Source organism: Lactuca sativa, chromosome 8, assembly GCF_002870075.4.
Source record: "Lactuca sativa cultivar Salinas chromosome 8, Lsat_Salinas_v11, whole genome shotgun sequence".
NCBI classification, from domain to species: Eukaryota; Viridiplantae; Streptophyta; class Magnoliopsida; order Asterales; family Asteraceae; genus Lactuca; species Lactuca sativa.
Genome location: NC_056630.2, coordinates 147,057,372 through 147,073,718, shown reverse-complemented (window position 1 = coordinate 147,073,718; position 16,347 = coordinate 147,057,372). Strand labels below are relative to the sequence as shown.

At 27.9% G+C, this 16,347-nt stretch overlaps 1 pseudogene; it reads left to right on the top strand.

Moving 5' to 3' along the window:
* Nucleotides 1-16,029, top strand: part of LOC111918534 (uncharacterized) — a 104,276-nt pseudogene extending 88,247 nt beyond the window's left edge.
* The last annotated feature ends 318 nt before the right edge of the window (nt 16,030-16,347 follow it).

Below are 16,347 nucleotides of genomic sequence, written 5' to 3'. Positions count from 1 at the left end.
TCAATTAAAGAAACAAATTTAATCATGATTCAAATCTTTATCCTTATCAGTTATCTGAAAGATTCTGGAAGCCTTCTAGAAGTCCTCCAGAACCGTCCACCTCCATGGAGTTCAATAATATTCACCTAGTTCAACTATTAAACAATTATGCTTAGGCCCTTGCAGCTTTAAATTAAATCCAAATTAATTTTAATTAATTTTAACTAGTTTCTAATTAATTTTTAACATTTAATAAATTAATAAACTAGTTATCTTGACCTCTCTAATTAATTTCTAGCTATTTTAGCTCTTAAGGGCAGCCCAAAAAAAAGACTTAGTTATTATTCCTAAAGTTATATTGATTAGTTGTAGCATTTGATACTTATTTCTAATAGTCCCCCACTTGGACAAGTCATCAACTACTATTGGTTGAATCTACGAATAACCAACAAATTGTGCCTTCCACAACAACTGGCGAACTCTAATCTAATCAAAAGTCAGCCCTTAGATAAGTGGTCAATTAACCTTTTGTTTCTACAAGATATCATTGTGAACTGATTCATGGATAATAAACCAAAGTAACAATTCAACATCAGTTTCTCATTTTCCAATTTGTGATGATCAAATCAGACTACTAGCACTTTAATGTCATTATCGAATCATCGAGGGGCCCATGATATCGCTTTTTCCACTAAGGAGAAAAGGAACAAATAAACATCGCTTTTGTCTAGTCTTTGAATCATTCCTATACTTACTTGCCATGAAAACTAGTTACAGATAACATTTGCGTAAGACTAATACACACTCAAATCGTATCCAAAGAAATCAAATATCTCTCTATTTTAAAAAATAAAAGATATTATCGTCTCTAATTACTATAGCCAATCTACTAACACTTTATGAAAATCGAAATTCAATACTTACTTCCAAGAGTTTGATCGATTATGGAGTTTGAGTAAATTAATACTCGAAAGTGGGGATCTAAACATGCAAAAACAAAACATCAATCTTTTGGGAGGACATGCATACAAATCATATACAAATTTCAGAATGAAAACAAACTTGAAGGTTTTTGTGTTTGGTTGAGGTCTTATGACCATTTTTGGAGATATGCTATTATATTAGAGCTTTTAATTTGTAAGTTTGGTATACTAATTCTACTTTATATTTTCTTCGTTTTCGGATTATTGTAATACAGTCGTTGTATACTGTGGTTTAATCGTTAATATATTGATCATATGTTATATATGGTGATGTCGAAAATATTTAATTAAATATTTTAAATATGTTCTTGTTGTTTTGAAATTGTACCATTTCATAAAGATAATTAATTAAAACACATACATATGTTATACTTTCCATCTCTCTCTCTCTCTCTCTCTCTCTCTCTCTATATATATATATATATATATATATATATATATATATATATATATATATATATATATAGGTCAAAACACTTCAACCAAAATTCATTTAAAATCTAAATATTTCAAATGCTTTTTAATAATGATTGTAAAAATTTCAACATGTGTTACTTAATTGATTGATTAATAAAAATATTAATGTTTTAAAAACTCCTAACTCTTAAACTTATATTATTTAATTTGTTAGTTAATTTTCCTACATAAAGATAACATTTTTATGTTTTGTTACTCATATTTTTTTATGTAATTAGAAAACAAGGTGTACATAGAATGACTACTTCAATTTCACATTGAAATTGATACTACTAGAAATGTATGTTGTCTTTAAGCGGTGGTAAGAGATCCACATACCCTTTTTAATTATTTATATTAATGCTTAGTTATATCTATTTTATATTCTTATTCACTTTAATTTTTAAGGTACAGATTAAGGAAGAAGATTCTCGGTGCACCAACATAAAGTCAAACGTACGCTTTGCAAAATATGTAATTAAAATTAAATATCATATTTACTAATCGACTTATTTTAAAACTCTTGATGAAATTTATGCATAATGATAGATTTTGTATGACTTCATTCTTAATTTCAATGTTTAATATTTGAAAGTTCATATACGAAACATTAGATGTTTTGGTGTAATATAAATAGTGTAATACAAAGTTTATTAGTTCAATGTTGTTTATTAATAGCTCATTCAAAACAACTTATTTCTTATTTTATTCAAAAAAATATTATCAGACATAAGAAAAGTAAATTATATTAATGTTAAACAAAAACTTATAACACATATTGGATATTATAAAAGTAAAAGTAAAGTTTATAAGGTATGGACTATATTAGATAGTATTAAAATATAAGTTGATGGATTTTTATGTTATTTGATAATTCGGTTAATGCCCAAAACATGACTAAAAACGTAAATTTCAACATATTTCTATTTTTTACCATAATTATTTTAACCACTTAAATGCATTATTGTGCAATGCGCGAGGTTACGCCTAGTCATACATACTTATAAAGCTAGCATTTTTTCTTAAATGTCATGCATTTGAAACCCCCTTTTTTAACTTCTTCAAACCACATTCATTTGAAACCCCATTTTTTAACCAATGCAACTCAAAAGTTTTCTTAATTATGATTTAACACTCAAAAGTTTTATAACTTATATTATGTTTAATTAACATTTAGTGAAAAGTTTACTATAAAAATGTCAATCATTTGGGAAGACATGCATACAAATCATATACAACTTTCAAAAAGAAAACAAACTTAAAGGTTTTTGTCTTCGGTTGAGGTCTTATAACCACTTTTGGAGATATGCTATTATATTAGAGCTTTTAATTTGTACTAATTCGTTTTTATATTTTCTTTGTTTTTTGGATTATTATAATACAGTCGTTGTATATTGTGGTTTAATCGTTAACTAGGTGGGGACCCCCGCGTTGCAGGGGTCGGATGCGACAATTTTTTTCTTTGTTTGTTCTTTGTAAATGTCATTCGGTCAACTATTTGTTTATAGTTTGAGTTTTGTTATGAGGCAAGTCAATTTAAAAAAACATACATCATCCCATTTTACTGTTATGAACCCTTTTAAAGTTGTATTTTTATATAAGTTCATAAGAATCATACAGCTTTCCTAATTGCACCTAGTCCAAATAGGACCACTGTAGTTCCAGTTTTCACATTTGCAGCTTTCCAGGCAACAGCTACCCCTGAAAAAAAAATATTTTCATAAACTCAAATTCTCAAATGCATGATCTATTAATGTTCATTCATTTTATTACCAATCTATATATTAAACATAGTAAAAGGCACATACATATTAACAAAAGTTACCCGGTGATACTACAAATCAACGAAAAATGGCGGTGACAAATTCATCTAAAAAAAACTTCATTCTTGACGTGTAGATTCATGTAGGTATTCCAGCGAACAGCTGTTGTGCAACAATAAAAAATAAAAACAAAATTAGAAATGTAATCTTAAATAACAAAAAGACAAACATAGCATACATCCAATATAGAAGTTACCTTAAAGAATGGTGAAGTTGTGAAATCGGAGATCAAATTCGACGGCTGGTGTATCTATGGTTCTTCTTTCCTAAATGAGAATGCACTTGGGGCATTTCACTCGTAAAAATGAAAAAAAATACATATAAATTGAAAATATGTTGCCATTTAGGTCATTTTACTCGTAAAAATGGAAAACGCACCCAATAGCAATGTAGTTAGGTTTTTGAAAAAAAAAATAAAAGAAATTACAAAAAAAAAAACCTAAAAAAATGTGTAAATTTAAAGCTCATTGCTATTTATTGCATTTAGCAGCTAAAGATGGAAAAACAAAAAATGACTATGTACTTTGTTTTTTGGGAAAGGAATAAAAACAAAATGCAAAGTATATCGCTCTTTACTCAATCTACTACGTAAATATATTCAACATCAATCTGAGTTCAAAACCGTTGAAATAAAAAAAAAGATTAACTATAAAAAGGATATGCAAGAGTTGTGTCATCCAAAATTGTTAAATTCAAATATTTTGAAGTATAAAAACATTATGCAAGGGCATTTTCGTCCAAAACTGTTAAAAAAAATTAACTATAAAATTAGTATGCAGGGGCAGTTTGGTCTAAAACTGTTAAAAACAATTTTCTTAAAGTTTAAAAACAATATGCATGTGCAGTTTCGTCCAAAAATCGTAAGATCAAAATATTTAACTATAGAAACAGTATGCAGGGGCAGTTTGGTCCAAAAATGTTAGAATCAAAAATTTGAAACTATAAAAATAGTATGTAGGGGCAGTATAAACCGGTTGAAGAGTGGCATCCCAAGTTACACCAAAGCATGTATAAAGTGCGAAATTACTTTAATCACTGTATAGTTGGTTTTGAGAACTGACCTAAGTCCTTCTTCGCTTTCTCTTCTTGATAAGCAAATGCACATCCAATCTTTTGCATAGAAACATTGACCATTTGATCTCATGTCACATAATGAAAAGAAAACAAAAAGGTTAAAATTTTCTATAACCAATAGAAAACTCCAAGTAAGTTGCTATTATGGGTAAAAATTAAAGCATAGGGGTTATAATGTGAAAGAATTGGGAACTGTTTTTTTGTTCGAAAGAATTGAGAAACTTACTTCTGTCTTGTAGGTGAGGAAGAGTGGTCAGGTATGGCCGATACGGAACCGCCACCGGAACCCAAAAACGTTGTTGTCTTGCGATTTTGTTGGTTAGCGAAGGCCACCTACCAGAGAACCAAACTCGATACGTGGTGATGGTGAAGAAGTAGTAACATACGGTGAAAGGAGTTCATAAAATTATAACGAAATAAATTGCACAAACCTTTGACAAGGGCTTTGCTTTTTCAATGTTGTCCCAAATTGCAGAATGAAACACATTGGAGCGACGATCGTAGAATCAAACCTGCAAGTCAGACGGTTGTAGAATGGGGGAGAACATGTTTCAAACTGCCGATTTTCTTTGGTTCAAAGTCAGGTGGAATAGGAATATTTCGACATCTTCTTCTTCGGTGGTGCGAATGGGGATCTCACCAGATCAGATCGTTTTTGGGCTTCCTCGCCACAGATGGGGCAGATTATGATATCCCCGCCTTATTTTGGGCTTCCCTGCTGTATGAAGCATTCGCTCTCCGATCATCCATAGTCGCTCTCAGAGGTAATTCCCTTCTTTTATCTTCTTATTCTTTAACTGGAGACACGTACGAAAATTGAAGCATTGGATCTGAAATCAAACTCAAAACGTTAACATACACAAATTGAAAGTCATCTCCATCCCCTGTTCTTGTGTAATACACCAGCAAAAAATAAAAAGAAGAATAAGATAAAAGAAGAGGGAAATCGATTTAAAAAAATAGGAAGGCCTGCATTCAAGTGTGGGACCTACGATTCTTGGCAGTTTCGATCGGAACTGAGAACCTACAATAAAAAATATGGCCGGTAACAAACCCTTGTTGGACGGTGGTGAGAACAAACAGAATCGCCGACTTCTGCAGTGCCGGATAGTGAATCGACACATGTCGGCTTCAGCTTCCCGTCGGAAAGGCAGTACATCAAGGATCAGAAAGGAGAAATCTGTGGAAAGCATGAGAGAGAGGGAAGCAAAAAAGACTGACCGTATGTAGGAAGTTAGCGGTGGAGACATCGATATCAGGTAAGCAGGTGGTGGAGAAAGAATATGGCGGCTTCAACGGGTTTCAGAGAACGCAGAGAACACGATGTAGATTAGAGGGAGATGGAGGGGAAGAAAGCAAGAAACCCTAAGTTTCTTTGTTTGAAACCTTGCTAGGTCTGTTGGAGTTAGCTGCGTCATCTGCATCGTGTCTGTTGAAATCAGTTGCCTCTGTGTGGTCCCGTCTGTAGACCGGAGAAGAAAATTTTGAAGTCGATGAGTTTAGATGAGTTTAGACGGAGATGGTGGAATTCGAATATGGTTAGATGAGAAATCGAGTGGGGGAAGATAAGGAAGAGCCACCCGGGGAGCCGCGAGAACGACACGTATCAGACTCATCCTTATCTTTACGCCTGATAATAAATTAAGGGACCAAATTGTCAATACCACAAACTTTAGTGACAAAAATCTGAACCATTAAAAATATGAAAACTCATGGGTCATTTTTGCTAAAAAAATCAAGATGTTTACTATTCCTAAGAAGTGCTCCCCTTTAATATATATATATATATATATATATATATATATATATATATATATATATATATATATATATATATATTGATCATATGGTATATATGGTGATGTCGAAAATGTTTAATTAAATATTTTAAATATGTTTTTTTTGTTTTGTAATTGTATCATTTCAAAAAGATAATTAATTAAAACTCATACATATGTTATACTTTCCATCACTCTCTCTCTCTCTCTCTCTCTCTCTATATATATATATATATATATATATATATATATATATATATATATATATATATATTGTAATAGAGGTCAAAACACTCATACATATGCTATACTTTCCATCTCTCTCTCTCTCTCTCTCTCTATATATATATATATATATATATATATATATATATATATATATATATATATATATATATATTGTAATAGAGGTCAAAACACTTTAACCAAAATTCGGTTAATGCTCAAAACATGACTAAAAATGAAAATTTCAACATATTTCTATTTTTTACCATAATTATTTTAACCACTTAAATGCATTATTACGCAACGCGCGAGGTTACGCCTAGTCATACATACTTATAAAGCTAGCATTTTTTCTTAAATGTCATGCATTTGAAACCCTATTTTTTTAACTTCCTCAAACCACATTCATTTGAAACCCCATTTTTTAACCAATGCAAGTCAAAAGTTTTCTTAATTATGATTTAACACTCAAAAGTTTTATAACTTATATTATGTTTAATTAGCATTTAGTGAAAAGCTTACTATAAAAATGTCAATCATTTGGGAAGACATGCATACAAATCATATACAAATTTCAAAAAGAAAACAAACTTAAAGGTTTTTGTCTTGGGTTGAGATCTTATAACAACTTTCGGAGATATGATATTATATTAGAGCTTTTAATTTGTAAGTTTGTTATACTAACTCGTTTATATATTTTCTTTGTTTTTTGGATTATTATAATACAGTCGTTGTATATTGTGGTTTAATCGTTAATATATTGATCATATGTTATATAGGGTGATGTCGAAAATGTTTAATTAAATATTTTAAATATGTTTTTTTTTTGTTTTGTAATTGTACCGTTTCAAAAAGATAATTAATTAAAACTTATACATATGTTATACTTTCCATCTCTCTCTCTCTCTCTCTCTCTCTCTCTCTATATATATATATATATATATATATATATATATATATATATATATATATATATATATATATATATATATATTGTAATAGAGGTCAAAACAATTCAACCAAAATTCATTTAAAATCTAATATTTCAAATGTTTTTTAATAATGATTGTAACAATTTCAACATGTGTTACTTAATTGATTAATTAATAAAAATATTAATGTTTTGAAACTCCTAACTCTTAAACTTATATTATTTAATTTGTTAGTTAACTAAAATATTTTTCCTACATAAAGATAACATTTTTATGTTTGGTTACTCATATTTGTTTATGTAATTAGAAAACAATGTGTACATAGAATGACTACTTCAATTTCACATAGGAATCGATACCACTAGAGAGGTTTGTTGTCTTTAACCGGTGGTAGGAGATCCACATACCCTTTTCAATTATTTATATTAATGCTTAGTAATATCTATTTTTTATTCCTATTCACCTTAATTTTTTAGGTAAGAGGATTCTTTGCGCACCAACATAAAGTCAAACGTACGCGTTTCCCAAATTTCAAATACCAATATTAACTTAAAATAGTCTCAAAACTTCTAAAATTTGAAAATTCAAATACTAGTATCATTATTAATAATAATTGCGGAAGCGAATAAAAATTTAAATAAACAATTGGTGCGTTACGTCCTCCTAAAACTTGTCGCCTTCTTCAAGTCGGAACTTTATCCTTTCCATTCCTGCTGCCACTTGCTACGTTATTTCCTAGGTTGCGTGCATTTAAAGAGTTTAATGGGTAAGCCTAGTGCCTAGTGAGTTAATGGTTTTCATACATATTGACGTCAATAAAATAAAAACAATGCAACAATCAATCAAATATAATTTTTTTTTATTTCTTTCCACCATTGGTGACACATTAGGGAACTAATGTCATTTCCAAGGAACAAGTCCCTCCACCGGGCACAACAAATATGCTTACGGCTAATTAATCAGAGCGTAAGCTCTCCGCCGCGTACTGACACTCTGTACGACGACTAATAAAAAGACCGTGTAGTTAATACACTTGTTCCCTATATATATGTCACCCACTATTTTCACCCTTTTATATGAAATAATTCATAAAAATCCACACAAATATTCATAGCAATAACAACGGTAACATGTAATTGCAAATCATTTTGAACAACTTTTCAAGCAAGCAACCACAAAATTCACACAAAACTCACCTTGTTGGCGTTAGGTCTTAACCAAAGCTTGTCACGCTACACGCACCCTACATTTAACCAACATATTTTCTAAGGCTCCCTTCTAGAAAACACTCTATGCGGTCATTTTGGTTCTGATATCCACGTGTTTCATTCGGCCAACATAGTGATTATATCTTCGTTAATCGCGACATTCATAATAACCTTTTGAAAAATATATTTTGCCTTTTTAGATATACTAATATAATTAAAGGACAAAGTTTCACCTTTACCATTAATAAAAGAAAACCAATGAAATAATCAATTAAATAATGTATTTCGCCCTACAATGGTACCTCTAGTATTTATAAGGTGTTTAAAAAAATGTGTGTATGTTTCGTAATGAAAAGATACATAGCAAAATGTAAAAATTGTATGGACTAAAACTAAAGGAATTGTTAAATTTGTATCTTATAAAAAGAAAACAGCAAGTCATAAAAACTAAAGGGGTCAAACATGTAAAATGTAGTTTCAAAAACCTAAGTCATATGGTGAACTTACCACAAGACTTTGACTAGTTACCCTTTTAACTTTTATGATGCATTATATTATTCTTTAAATTTAAATAAAGTACTATGTCCAACCATTCAACAACGAATAGTCCAACATATTCTTTTCTTTACTCGTAACTTATTTCTCAGCTGCCATTTTTAAAGAAAACTGAAAGCTTTGACTTAACCCAATATAATGATAAATAAATATATAAAAATCACTTCTAATCATCTCCTCATCATACAAACATATATCCATAAGCAATTTTCAGTAATTCATACACATAAGCAATATTCATTTTTATTTTCAAGAATTAACATTTCAATTTTTTTATCAGTTGCATCACTAATGGCCCGAACAGAAACATGGTATGGAACCAAAACACATAATAGAATCAGACAAACCTAATCAAGCTTAAATCGAATATACATACCTTAATTACTAGAAAACTCCGAAAATCTTCAACAACTTTCTCGCCCGATTTCTCCCTTGATTCTTCGTCTTTTTTCACAATTCCAGTGGAGTTTTCACTTGATTTCTCAAGCTTTATATAATGCCTAAGTCTATAACTGGTGAAACCCTTTGATTTGCTCGAATTTACAGCCCCATTGAAAGTGACGGTTTTAGACATTAATCTCCATAATTTGCCTCTAATTATATATATATATATATATATATATATATATATATATATATATATATATTACCAAAATCGGTTTGTGAGGAGTATCACTATTTATTTCAACTTCAAATTTTATCCGTGGATTATGCTTCGTTGTCCTTTTCTTTGTCTATGATGTTGCCACCATTTATATTTCTTTTTTCTATTTCCAAATCCAAGTTTACTAAAACCAAATCATGTTATATATTGACAAGCATTCATTATTAAATGTAAAACAATAGTTTTCTAGAAATAGCCATTTAGGTTTTGGTCATAAAAGATTTTCATATTTATAATTTTTTCCCCTTAATTAATTTTTATTTAACAGTTTTCACCCCTCATAACTTTAAAGTTAAATTATTGGTACTTTATACATTACAATTTGATCCCCTATTATATTTTAAAGTTACACTTTGACCCCTTACATATTTTTTTAATAATCTTTTTTTATCAATTTATTTATGATACAATTTCAAATCTTATTTTTGTCCGCCTCGTCCATACATAATTATTTGTATCCAAGTTTTATTTTTATATTTTTATGCTCCACTTTATATGTTTTAATCATCTTTGTGGTATGTATGGTGTCGATCTGCATTTTTGAACATACTAGGACTTCCGCAGCATCGCGCGGACGGTCAAACCCTAGTTGAAACATTAACTATGAACTAATCATTATTCTATTAATATATTTTGATCATATTTTTATTTTATTTATTTTGATATGAATTATTACAGCCTTGCAAAATATGTAATTAAAATTAAATATCATATTTACTAATAGACTTATTTTAAAACTCTTGATGACATTTATGTATAATGATATATTTGGTATGACTTCATTCTTAATTTCAATGTTTAATATTTGAAAGTTCATATATGAAACCTTAGATGTTTTTGTGTAATATATATAGTGTAATACAAAGTTTATTAGTTTAATATTGTTTATTAATAGTTCATTCAAAAAAACTTATTTCTTATTTTATCCAAAAAATATTATCGGACATAAGAAAAGTAGATTATATTAATGTTATACAAAAACTTATAATATATATTGGATATTATAAAAGTAAAAGTAAATTTTATAGGGTATAGACTATATTAAATAGTATCAAAATATAAGTTGATGGACTTTTATGTTATTTGATAATTCGGTTAATGCCCAAAACATGAGTAAAAACGTAAATTTCAACATATTTCTATTTTTTCCCATAATTATTTTAACCACTTAAATGCATTCTTGTGCAAAGTGTGAGGTTACGCCTAGTATATCATACATACTTATAAAGCTAGCATTTTTCCTTGAACCTCATGCATTTCAAACCCCCATAAAAATTTGCAAACACCTCATGCATTTGAAACCTCATATTTTAATGAATACCACTCAAAAGTCTCTTAATAATGATTAACAATTCAAAGGTTTTATAACTTATATAATATATTTAATAAACAATTAATGGATATTCTACTATAAAAAGATCAATCTTTTTGAGTAGACACACAAATACAAATCACATACAAAATTCATAAAGAAAACAGGTTTAAAGTTTTTTATGTTGGTTTGAGGGATTTGAACAATTTTCTGAGCCATGTTATTATATTGAAGTTTTTAATTTGTAAGTTTGTTATATACTAATTTTTTTCCTTTTTTTTGTATTTTCTTGATTTAAGTATTCTTTTTAAGAATATCATTGTATGTTGTGGTTGAAATTTTAATGTAAATTAGATTAGATTCATGTTATCGATTATATGTTATGGAAGGTGATATATATATATATATATATATATATATATATATATATATATATATATATATATATATAATATTTAATTAACTATTGTATACATGTTTGTATGTTCATGTTGCTTCAAAACAATAATTAATTAAAAATCATGGATATGTCATATTATCCATATTATCCATGTAAGCATTTTTTAAAATGCAAATTGTCTATCTTATCACTTTATATTTTAATATATGTTTAACACTTTAATTATAATAATAAGTGTTTTTTAAAAGTTTCTTTCACTTATTAATAATAACAAGTGGTTTTAAAATTAATAAGAAATAATTATAAATAATAAAATCAAATACAAGGAAATACCATATTATCCATGCAAGTCTCTTTTGAAATGCAAATTGTCTATCTTATCACTTTATTATTTAGTGTATGTTTTCACATTTTAATAATAATATTAAGTGTTTCTTAAAAGTCTTCTTTAACTTATTATTAATAATAAGTGGTTTAAAATTAATGAATAACAATTTGAAATGATAATAATGTCAAATTATAAATTACATTTAACTATAAATAAATTGTATTTTAAATGAACATCATTATTGAAATTAGAAAATGATCGCATAAGTAAAAATATATTTATTCAATAATAATAATTGTTAAAAATAATACTAGATAGATAATTATATTTAATTATATTAATGAGGAATGTGGGTTGATGTCAATGAATATTATTGTTCAAAATAATAGAGATTATATATATATATATATATATATATATATATATATATATATATATATAAATTAGTGTAAAAATATTATCTCAAATTTAATGTCAATCACATAACCATTTTAAACATATATTTTTCAATATTTTAACAATATTTTTTAATCATCGTTGCGCAACGCGCAGGAATTCGTCTAGTATACTTATAAAGGAAGCATTTTTCCTTTCACCACATTCATTTGAAACTCCCATGACTTTTCAATTTCTTTATAATAATGATTATAAGTTGGTTTATAAGGTTAAATAAATATAAAACCTAAAGTGTAATCATATATAAACTAAATTTCATTATTAAAAGAATATATTCTCTTCTACTTATAAAGTTATGTTTTTAACTTTTAACATATTATACTTAATTTATTAAGTCTAATACGTTTTTGTATGTAACCATTATCATTTTAAAGCTAAAACTTTTGAACAATTTGTATAAAATACTTAAATTGTTAATTTAAATATAACTTTACAGTATCAACTTAAATATAATTTTTGTGCAACTTAAAAAACCTAAAGAATATTTTGTAAATAGTTAAAAGTGATAAATTGTAGTGTTTTTCTAATAATGATTATAAGCTGGTTGATAAGGTTAAATAAGTATCAAACCTAAAATATAATCATAAATAAACTAAATTTCAATATTAAAATAATATTTTTACTTCTACTTATAAAATTATGTCCTTAACTTTTAACATATTATAATTAAGTTATTAAATTTAATATATTTTGTATGTAAACCAATATCAGTTTAAAGATACAACTGTTGAACAGTTTGGACAAAACACTTAAACTGTTAATTTAAATATTACATTACAGAGTCCACTTCAATATAAATTTCAATTCCACTTAAAAAAACTGAAAGAATATTTTGTGAATAGTTAAAAGTGACAAATTGTAGTGTTAAATGCAAAAACTAAATTGTAATATCAATTTAACTAAAATATTTCGTAAAAATATTTTTATAATCGTTAAAAGTTTTCAAATAAGTAGCTTAAAATGACTTACAATAATAATAGTTAAAAATAACTCTATATAAATGATTATATTGTTACCTTTACAATAAAAAAAAATGTTTGATGTTTAAAATAATCACAATGATAGAAATTAAAAGGTTAAGCAAATAAATTTTAAAAAATTAATTAGCAATAACAACAAGTATAAATAACATTAAACCAAATATTATATTTAATTTTATTCATGAGTAACCCGCGGGTAGAGGTTTTTAAAAAGATTGAGATTATGCAGTTTTAATAGATGTATATATTATCATATTATTCAAAATAAGCAATATATTATATCAACTTAGTATACGAATTGTTATATCAAATTTAACAACAACATTATTGTTATATTTAAAAAACATATATTTATAAAGATTTCAGCTATATAGATGCTTCTGTGCAACGCGCGGGCATTCGACTAGTATATACTTATAAAGGAAACATTTTTCTTTTCACCACATTCATTTGAAACTCTCATTCATTTTTCCTTTCACCACATTCATTTGAAACTCCCATGACTTTTCAATTTCTTTCTAATAATAATTATAAGTTGGTTAATAAGGTTAAATAAATATAAAACCTAATAGTGTAATCATATATAAACTAAATTTCAATATTAAAAGAATATATTCTCTTCTACTTATAAAGTTATGTTTTTAACTTTGAACATATTATACTTAATTTATTAGGTCTAATATGCTTTTTTATGTAAACCATTATCATTTTAAAGCTACAACTTTTGAACAATTTGTATAAAATACTTAAATTGTTAATTTAAATATAACATTACAGGATCAACTGAAATATAAATTTTAGTTCAACTTAAATATCCTATAGAATATTTTGTAAATAATTAAAAGTGATAAATTGTAGTGTCTTTCTAATATTGATTATAAGTTGGTTAATAAGGTTAAATAAGTATCAAACCTAAAGTGTAATCATAAATAAACTAAATTTCAATATTAAAATAATATTTTGACTTCTACTTATAAAGTTATGTATTTAACTTTTAATATATTATACTTAATTTATTGGATTTAATATGTTGTTGTATGTAAACCATAATCAGATTAAAGCTATAACTTTTTAACAGTTTGGACAAAATACTTAAGTTGTTAATTTAAATATAACATTACATGGTTAACTTCAATATAAATTTCAGTTCGACTTAAAAAACCCAAAGAATATTTTGTAAATAGTTAAAAATTATAACTTGTAGTGCTAAATGCAAAAACTAAATTGTAATATCAATTTAACTAAAATATTTCCTAAAGATATTTTTATAACCGTTAAAAGTTTTCAAATAAGTAACTTAAATTAAATTACAATAACAATAGTTAAAAATAAATATATATAAATGTTCATATTGTTACTTTTAAAATTAAAAAAATTGTTTGATGTTTTAAATAATTACAATGATAAAAATTAAAACATTGAGCAAATAAATTTTAAAAAATTAATTAATAGTAACAACAACTATAAATAACATTAAACCATATATTGTATTTAATTTTATTCACACTACAAGAAAAAGACCATTTTACGACGCGCAAACCATGACACTCATTGATTTATGTTACGCAAAAGAGAGTGGCATTAAAAAAGTGTCATCACTTTAAAAAATTTAAAGATTTAGGTCATGCATTATTGCGTGCCCTTATATTAGTGTCGTAAGAAATAAAATTAAAAACACGGAGGGGGCTTTATGTTAAATGCGCGTCCTCTGTAAGTGTCGCTTTATAATTTTAATGAAACGCGTGTCTCTTGTTAACCTAGGAAAACGAAATCCCCAAAATTTTGAAAACCCACCTTCTTCTTTTCTACCTTCTTTCTATCTTTTATCTTCGCAATCACGACCATTCAACCTAAGTAGGACGAGCATTGCACTCTTGATTTCCCTAACTCTTTCTCATTTTCTGATTCAAACTTGAAAGAATAAAAAAAACTATCAATTTTGAAGCCTAGAGAATCACAACAACCGACTTCATTACATCTTCATCTTATTCACATTACCACTTCGAATCTCCTACCCTAATTTTCCCTTAGCAACAATTCTAGCAGCTTCGTAGACATGGCTCAAAAACCCAGATGGGGCGAATTGGAGGAAGAAGATGATGGCGGTGATTATGACTATTTGTTGCCGCTGAAACAGGTTATTGGACCCGACGAACACGGGTTGAAGAAGATTATTGAGTATAAATTCAATGACGAAGGTAATCGGGTTAAGATTACCACCACCACACGCGTTCATAAACTCGCTAATGAGGCGTTCTTGGCCTATGTTTGGTGATTCCGTTCAAGAGGATGTCGGCGCCAGACTCACTACGGTTTCTACCGAGGAAATCATCTTTGAGCGACCAAGGGCTCCAGGTACGTCATCCTTAGATCTAAAATTTCATATAATTGTAACAATCCTTTAGAATTATTTATGTGAAATTGTTAAAACATATGTAGTTGAAGAAGTTTATTACTTTATTTACATCTAGCCCTAGTTCTCTACATCAGGTTTATTGCCTAGATCAACAGTTTCATTTGAAATTCACTATGCACATATCAATCATCATGACAATATTCAATCGCTACCGATTTAAAAACTTAGGAATCTATCTCAATGTCATTGCTGCTTGTTAGATATGCATATTGTGAATGCGAAGTTTTGTCTTTTAGGTACAAAAGCTGAAGACTCAAATGCATCTGGAGACCCATTAGCCCAAATGTCGAAAGGAGGAGTTGTATTGATGGAATGCAGGACATGTGGGAAGAAAGGAGACCATTGGACCTCAAAGTGCCCTTACAAGGAATTGGCTCAGCCTACCGAGTCCTTCTCTGAGAACCCAAACCCTTCAGACTCATCAGCCACAGGTGAATTTGGACTCTGGTTCCCATCATAATCACAATAATTTTCTTACACTTATAGACCCGATGATTTAGGGCACTACTCTCTACAATGTCTGACGAGTTCAGATTCACCCCATCTTGCACGAATTAAGGTATGTTTTCGTTCTTCTCTCATCCCAATTTTTTACATTCTTCTATCAATCTCAATTTTATCTTATACAACAGCAAGCAAGCACAAGAAAGATACAATGCCTTTTTCTCGTATCTTCCCCTCTGTGTGTTCTCCTTCCTACCCGGTCTCCATCATTCTATATCTTTAGTATATCTCTATAAGAAAAACCCTATTTTTTGTTATGTGAGTCTTTGTTTAC